General features: G+C 50.0%; 1 long non-coding RNA gene, 1 other non-coding gene and 1 pseudogene across 2 annotated transcripts; 2 read left to right on the forward strand and 1 right to left on the reverse strand.

Annotated features, from left to right (window-relative positions):
- Window positions 1–6: 6 nt before the first annotated feature.
- On the forward strand, window positions 7–1,963 carry LOC104865799. The gene is made up of 3 exons (XR_781266.3): window positions 7–501; window positions 1,410–1,747; window positions 1,846–1,963. It is a non-coding gene; the product is annotated as an uncharacterized LOC104865799 (long non-coding RNA).
- A 1,781-nt stretch (window positions 1,964–3,744) lies between these two features.
- LOC117283985 lies at window positions 3,745–5,914 on the forward strand (annotated as a pseudogene).
- A 1,046-nt stretch (window positions 5,915–6,960) lies between these two features.
- On the reverse strand, window positions 6,961–7,124 carry LOC117284055. The gene has a single exon (XR_004515142.1). It is a non-coding gene; the product is annotated as a U1 spliceosomal RNA (small nuclear RNA).
- Window positions 7,125–7,552: the final 428 nt, after the last annotated feature.

A 7,552-nucleotide genomic window follows, 5' to 3' on the forward strand; every position in this document is an offset into this window, starting at 1 on the left:
GGTCCCTGTGAGACTTGGGGGCTCCAGCCTGGCTCGTGGGTCCCTGAGTGAACTGGGGAAGCCGAGGAGGAAGGGACATCGAGTGGGAGAGGGGGACCGGGAGCCGTCACCCGGTGAGGAGAGGGCCAGCGGAAGGCGCAGCGGCACCCGCTCCCCACCTCTTCCCTGCGGTCACGCCTTGTGATTGTGTGCGGTTGGTGTTCTAGAATACGAAAACAGATGTTCTTTAACTGTCTACGGTGATGAAAGCCGTAAAGCTCTGAGGTTTCACTCTGGAAACGCGGGCCTCGGAACAGGTCAGGGAAAGCCGACGGCCCTTCGCTCCGGCGCAGTGCTGCGCGCCGCAGGCCGGGAGGGGGCGCCATAACCCGGACTCCGACTCCGCCCCCCGATCCCGCCCCCCTCCTCTCCTGCGCCTGCGCCTTAGGGGAGAGGAGGCGCGCGACCGCCGGTTCGGCTCAAGACTTTGTGAACGCGGCCTCAGAGTGAGCCGGTGGCGCAGTGAGTAGCGCTGTTTGCTAAAGGCACTATGGTGTATGACAACTGTAGCCTTAATCCCACTTAAGTAGAGATGAAAATCCTCGAGAGCTCCACATTCATTGGTACATTTTAGGCATGCATAATGATAACACCGTAGGGAATTTGCCCCTGTACGTGACACATCCTCCTCCTTTTTTCCGCCTCGCTCCCCCTCCCTGTGTTCAAAAGCTTGGTTTCCATTTTTCCTGTCCCTTCCTTTCCTCACCTCTCCCTTCTTCCCCTTACCACTTGAACACTTTATTTCCATTTCCCAGTATCTGCTATGCATTTTAGTCCTTATTGCCTCTTTTGGTTTCTCACACCAGAGAAACAGTGCGGTATTTAAACGTGTGTCTGATTTATTTCACTGAGGAGTATGGTCTCAAGGTGCATCCATTTGGCTATAAATATCTGAAGCTCAGCCTTCTTTGTAGCAGAGTAATATTCTATTGTATAAAAAAATCACATCTTCACCTCTTTGTCAGTTGATGGGCATGTGGGGTTTCCCAGATTAAGCTAATACGAACTGAGCTGCTGTAAACATGGGTATGCATATGATGGTGTGGTATAATTCTTTCAGGAAGCTACCAGGAAGGAAGGGAAATAGCTTGATCGAACCTGTAGTTTTAGGTTTTTGAGGAATCTCCACCCTGATTTCCACTGATTGCACCAGTCTGCACTCCCACCAACACTGGAGAAGGGTTAATTTTCCCCACAGCCCCTCCAGTATTCATTATTGGTTGATTTCTTGATGATAACCATTCTTTCTTGGGTGAGGTGGACTCTCAGTAGTTTCAATATGCATTTCTTGAATGACCAGTGATGCTGAACATTTTTTCATATATTTATTTTCTTTGATAATAGCTAACTCTGTACTTATCATCATGCAGGTTAGGGTGGGCCTTATTCCTGCAACAGACCACCAGAGAAGAAGGCAAGAACTCGTGGCCTGTGGCCCCCAGGGAGAAGCAGAGGCACATAGGGGACTCTCGTGCTGATGGGTTCGTAGACAAGCATCGCTCCTGTCTTTGTAGGGCTCCAGCTTGAGTACAGCTGTCCTGGCCATACCTGCCCTTTGCCCGCTGGGTAGCCCTGACTCATTCCAAACCTGGAGCTGCCTTGCCAGTTACTGTTGTCTTTGCTGAAGCAGCGACCCCAGTGCCTTGCTAGGCGAGCGCTGCACCCCTGCATTCCATCCACAGCCCCTGAACAGCTTCACGGACGCTTGGTATATTAATAATTTTTGTTGTTTTTTTTTGACAAAGCCCAGGTATATTCTGGTTGCCCACCTCTCTCTAGCTTAGCTTTAAAATTCTCCTGCCTCAGGTTGCTGGGATTCATCTGTCTTGCTGCTGCCCAAGTCCCTATGCATTGGCTTCTCCCATCAACTGGAGACTTGATAAAGAAGATGTGGTATTTTTATAAAACAGAGTACTACTCAGCCATAAAGAACGAGAAACTAGAGACATCTACGGCTAAGTGGATGCACATTGTGGCCATACTCAAGTGAAATTAATTAGACACACGTGTGTAAATACCGTATCGTTTCTCTGGTGTGATAGACTAAAAGTGTAAATAAGGGTCAGCATGTATAACTGACATTGCGTAGCAGGAAGAAAAGGTCTAAAGGTATTGGGTAAATGGGAGGGGTAGGGGAAAGGTAAAAAGGGAAGAGAAAAAAGAGAAAAGGAAAAAATGGAAACAAAGTCTTTGTAAATAGGGAAGAGTGGAGGGGTGGGGGAGGCTAGGGGAATGGGGAAAAAAGAACCAAGATACTCGTGTAAAGGTACGTGATCCCAGTGATGAGAGCAGCTGTACTGTATACCTACAGTGTACGAACAGAAGAAAAGCGCACTGGCTTCTGTCCCTAATAAACTGCACTCTGCGTCCGCCTCTTTCTTCTTCGGTCTCTCAGCACCTTCCTCCCACCAGTTCTTTCCCACCCCACCCCAGGGTTTCAGAACAAGCACAGTAGGGTGCTTTATCTGAAGTCATTGGGCAGCAGCCAGCGTCACCTACGCCAAAGGCGATGTCTGCTTCCGCCTCCCCTGGGGAGCTGCAGGCCGCATTCTTGCCCTCTTCTCCGATTTCTGCAGAAATCAGTCATGGAACGTTTGAACATTCCAGTGATAGAATTCGTGGTAAGTCTCGGTGAGTCCTCATGGGAGTCGAAAAAGACCCGTTTATCCTAGATGTCCTTTCTCTTCTCGGTTCCTTTGGGCAGAAAGGAGCCCAAGGAAAAGTCATTCTCAGCCTGGCCCGGGAGAGGGTGGAGTCGCTCTCCCAGCCCTTTCCCACCTCAACACCGCAAGTCCTGTCCACCACCCAGGCCCTCCCAGTGCTGAGAAGTAGCAGGCAGAGTAGTAGAAGTAGTAGTAGAAGCCGGGCGTGATAATACCGACCAGAGGAAATCATGCATTGTGTAGACCTCGTTCATCACCAGCGACACGATACACAGAGGTCACCTTCAGTCTCAACTCAGATTACATTTGGGCAACTGATCTCATGTTTCTAGGAGAAGAGAAGGTCGTGGCCTTGCCTCATCCTGCTACTCGGTTTATAGCACAGACATCTAATTTCAAAGAGCTGAGCAACACCCATCCCTCTTCCGCAAGTTGGTCTGGTTTTCTTAGGATTGGGCACTGCAGCTGTACAGATCACCACAGCCACCACGAGGGGGTGTGTGACCTTGGAATTACTTCTGTCTCCTCAACTACAAGAGTTCCTGAGACCGGTAAAATCCCAGGTTTCCTATTCTGCACCAGTTCAATTCTAGAATAATCTTGGGTCAAGGCCTAGGGAATTGGTTAAGTTCAGCTGGTCACTTCTGGTTCTACCTCATTCCACTATCAGACCATGGAAGCCTCATAAAGATAAAAGGGTAATAAATTGCCTTTGTATTCTAAGTGTTCTGTGTAGCAGACATCCCTGCCCGGCACTGTGGGCTGAGTGGCACGTGCTTCCTGCCTTCCCTAATTCCACTCTGCTGTTTTATATCAGGAGTCAGACTGAAGCCCTGAGTGACTCAGACGGGCCTGGCAGCTGGAGGTCCTGGTAACGTCCCCTTCCCCGCTCCTTACAGTTCTGTGCATTAAAACCCACTGTTCAGGATGGGGATGTAGCCCAAGGTCCTGGACGAGGCCCTCAGCGTCATTTAAAAAATATTCTGAGGAGGTTGTGGCCACCAAGGGGACCTCTATGGAAGAAAGGGCAAGAAACGCACACATGGGGTAAAGGCTTCCTCCAGACCTCAGCTCTGCTGCGGAATTCTCACAGGACCACAGGAGGGACCCTGCCAAGGTCAGGAATGCTTTATTCCACGGCAGGGCCTTCCACATAGCATTGTTCTTTACCAGAAACTCGTTCGACAGAGCACGGGGTTAACGCGCTGGTTTGACCCTGGAGAAGCCACCGTGATGGGATGGTGGGAGTGCTAGCTGGATGACATCTTGAGGCCCTAAGCACTGTCCTGCAGGAGGCAGGACATGCCCGGCTAGTTACCAAGAGAGGGTGCTGCGTCTCCAGTGGGGAGAGTAGAGGCAGCTACTCGCACTTTACCACAAGGGAACGTTTTCTTTCCCACCCTCCCACCTTTGGGATCTGCTGGTCTAAAAGTTTTTGTTCTCAAGATAAGTAAGCTTGCACTAGCAGCAGCAGTAACGGCTATGTTAAAACAGACTGGGCCAGGGGCGGTGGCACCCCTGTAATTCCAGCACTCGGGAGGCAGAGGCAGGAGGATCGCCGTGAGTCCGAGGCCAGCCTGGGCTACATAGTGAGTTCAGCCTGAACTACACAGTGAGGCCCTGTCTCAAAAGAAAAGAGGACTTCAATAGTTGCACTTCTTCCTTTTTGTGCCATGAGTAAATATTGACCAGTGTTTTCTCTTTTCTTCTCTTTTCCTAACATATATTCATAACAGTTAACTGTTCCTTTCGTTATTTAATTTACAAGATACCCAATGTGGAATAATGACTCAGCTAGAAAAGAGCATCAGAGACAAATAAGGGACTTTATCCTCTTCGGAGGAAAGGGAGGGGCTGCCCTATTATCGTTGAAAGTAAGATACTACTACCGTCTTCATTTGGAAGTATGGTTTTAAGAGGAGAAAGGAGGAAGAAGAGGTGAGGAAGATAAAGGAAGAGGAGGAAGAGGAAAGGGGGAGAAGCCAAGGGATGGACAGGAGCTGGGCTGAGGCCGATGTGCCACATGGGCCTTGTGGGAAGCTGCGGGCGTATTTCCCACCACTCTCCTAGCTGTAAGGTTCTGAGTTGGCTTAGGCCACGGGCGGCATTTACTGAGATTCTGAAGGTGGAACTGACAGGGCTGATACTCTCCTTTGTTGGGAAGGAGAGGGGTGGGCAGTGTTAAAGTCTGCGAGTGGGGCCTGCAGTGCAGTAGGCTCAGTCTGAGCTAGGCCTAGGTGCGCTGGCCCAGCGGAGAGGGGAGGTGGAGACTCGGCCCAGGGAGAAGGGGTTCGCCGGGTTCCCCTCCCCGAGGGTGGCCAGGGGCAAGGAAACAACAGCCCCAGGCATCACTGTCCGAAGCCCCACCAGCCAGAGGTCCAGCTTCCCGCCCCTCCCGGGATGGAGTCCTTCGAGGGAGGAAGAAACTGCAGTGCCTGTTCCAGCTAACAGACTTGAGCCATTAAAGAGAACTGCAGGAAGCTATTAACTCCAGTTGTGCAACATCTGGGGTTCCAGATACCCTTTAATTTAAAATCAAGAAATGTAGAAATCAGAGGCAGGCATGGTAATTCTAGCACGCTGGAGGCTGAGGCAGGAGGATCACTGCTTGGACTACATAGTTCAAGGCCAGCCTGCAGTGCAAAGTGAGAGTCTGTTTCAAACACAAAACAAAAACCCAAAAAAGTAGAAATCAGGACTTGTAAAAAAGGCAAGGATGTCAGTGCACTGACAAAAGCAGCCGATTGTAAAAGGCCTTGATTCTTGGATTTCAGGTGCAGGATGCATTGCCCTGTCACACTGGATGACCTCTTTCTAGTCTTGCTAAACTCCATGGGTTAAACCTCTAAAAGGAGACACCATCAGGAGCAACAGGAAAAACTGCTGGCAAAGGAAGAAACGCCAAATTCACCATAGGAAATGTGACACTGAGGCGGATAGTTTTGGCTGATGGAAAAGTTCACATCCTTGGCTCTTTGCAAAACATCAAGATGGCAAAAAATGTCATTTGAGCCAGGCATGGTGGTGCACGCCTATAATCCCAGCCCTTGGCAGGCTGAGGCAGGAGGATCGCTGTGAGTTCGAGGCCAGCCTGGGCTATATGATGAGTTCAAGGCCTGTCTGAACGACATTGGACACCCTATCTCAACAAACAAACAAGAACCACTACCATTTGCAACCTCATCTTGGGAAATCCTTTGAGCAGTTTTTGATCTGTGGCTTACAGATGAGCAGATCCGTTTTGATTTCAAATTCGGACTCTAAAGAAAAAGACCTTATATCAGCAGGTGGTCTAACAAAGATATGTGAAGAATATCTCGGTCACGAAGCCTGGATCCTTTCTTCCATTCTCAAACAGCAGGGAAAGGTTTGTTTTTTGGTACCAGGGATCATCGAACTCGGGCCCTTAGCACTTGCGAGGCAGACAATGGAACCACTGAGCCAAATCCCTGGTCCAGGGAAAGGTTTAATAGTACTCACACTCAGCTTTTAGGACAATTTAAATATCAAACTAGAAAGTACAGTGTATTACATTTTTCATTTTAAATCACACGTAGCAGCTTCCCAGATTAAAATCCTCTTGACTGCGAGAAAATTTATTGCATAAGTAGCTTCGTATTCGTTTTTAATTTATAAACATGTCTTCTCTGTAAATTGGCTGCTTTTGTTATTTGAAACAAAGTCTATGTAGGTCAAATTGGCCTCTAACTCAAGAAGAGATCGTAACGTCTCGTCTCGGCCTCTTCAAATGTCTTCATCATTACCTGAGGTAGTTTACTTGGCTTTGTCAGCAAGCAGGCCTGCTGCTGGGGAGTCTCTTTTCTGTGGTAGGACTCACTGTCTGCCCACGAAAAGCGCCGTCTGCCGGGTAATCCTGCTAGTAACGTGCGACAACGATGGAAGCGGTGAGCAACAGAAGATTCTTAGTCCTTCTATAAATCGTTTCAAGATAAAGCCATCAGCTTGCCCAGTTTTAGAAAAGGAAGTAAGAACACCGAGCCTGAGGCACACGAAAAAAGCAGGTCAAAAAGCAAACCGGCATTTTCAGAGAAATAACATAAAATCTTGTGATGCGCTGTGTAAATACTCTGAAAGCACACATGCGCGCGCAAGCACCAAAATACGTTCTTAGCATAAAAGAACGAAGCTATCCTAAAATCTCTCCTTGATCTTCTTAAGGACAACGCCGGTTCTTCAAGAAAACTTAAACTGCGCAACAAAAGAAAGCTTTCTAAACCTCTTGTTAAACAACATAAACCAGGGGAGAGCGCGAACGCAGTCCCCCACTACCACAAATTATGCAGTCGAGTTTCCCACATTTGGGGAAATCGCAGGGGTCAGCACATCCGGAGTGCAATGGATAAGCCTCGCCCTGGGAAAACCACCTTCGTGATCATGGTATCTCCCCTGCCAGGTAAGTATGAGTTGCTCGCTCGCCACCCCAAAGGAGCCCTCCACGCTCCTCACTTTTAAGTCACGGTCACTTGCCTTCGCGCTCACTCTCCGAACCTCCTAGCTCGCCCACGCGGCACATGCACTCGGCTGCCACCAACTGCCCTATGCTCCCTCTCCGGCACGGGAAAGCTATCGCCTTTCAACACCAGGGACACAACCAGCAGCCCCTGCGCTGCCTCATCTGCATGGGAGACGCCCTCCCGTGACGTCCCACAAGCGCCCTTCCCTCCGGCCCACGCCGGCTCCTCGCTCCCCCACGCCGTCCGCCCGCCCGCCCTCAATCCGCGGTCGGAGCGGACCGTGACGTCTCCTCTCGCTCCCTCTCTGGTACCCGCGCTCCGGGCTTCCCCTCCTGGCTCCCCGAGCTGCGCAGGGTCCTACCCTGTGTGTCTGGG

The sequence above is a fragment of the Fukomys damarensis genome, unplaced genomic scaffold (genome assembly GCF_012274545.1).
Source record: "Fukomys damarensis isolate Sample0158 unplaced genomic scaffold, DMR_v1.0_HiC HiC_scaffold_33, whole genome shotgun sequence".
Lineage (NCBI taxonomy): Eukaryota > Metazoa > Chordata > Mammalia > Rodentia > Bathyergidae > Fukomys > Fukomys damarensis.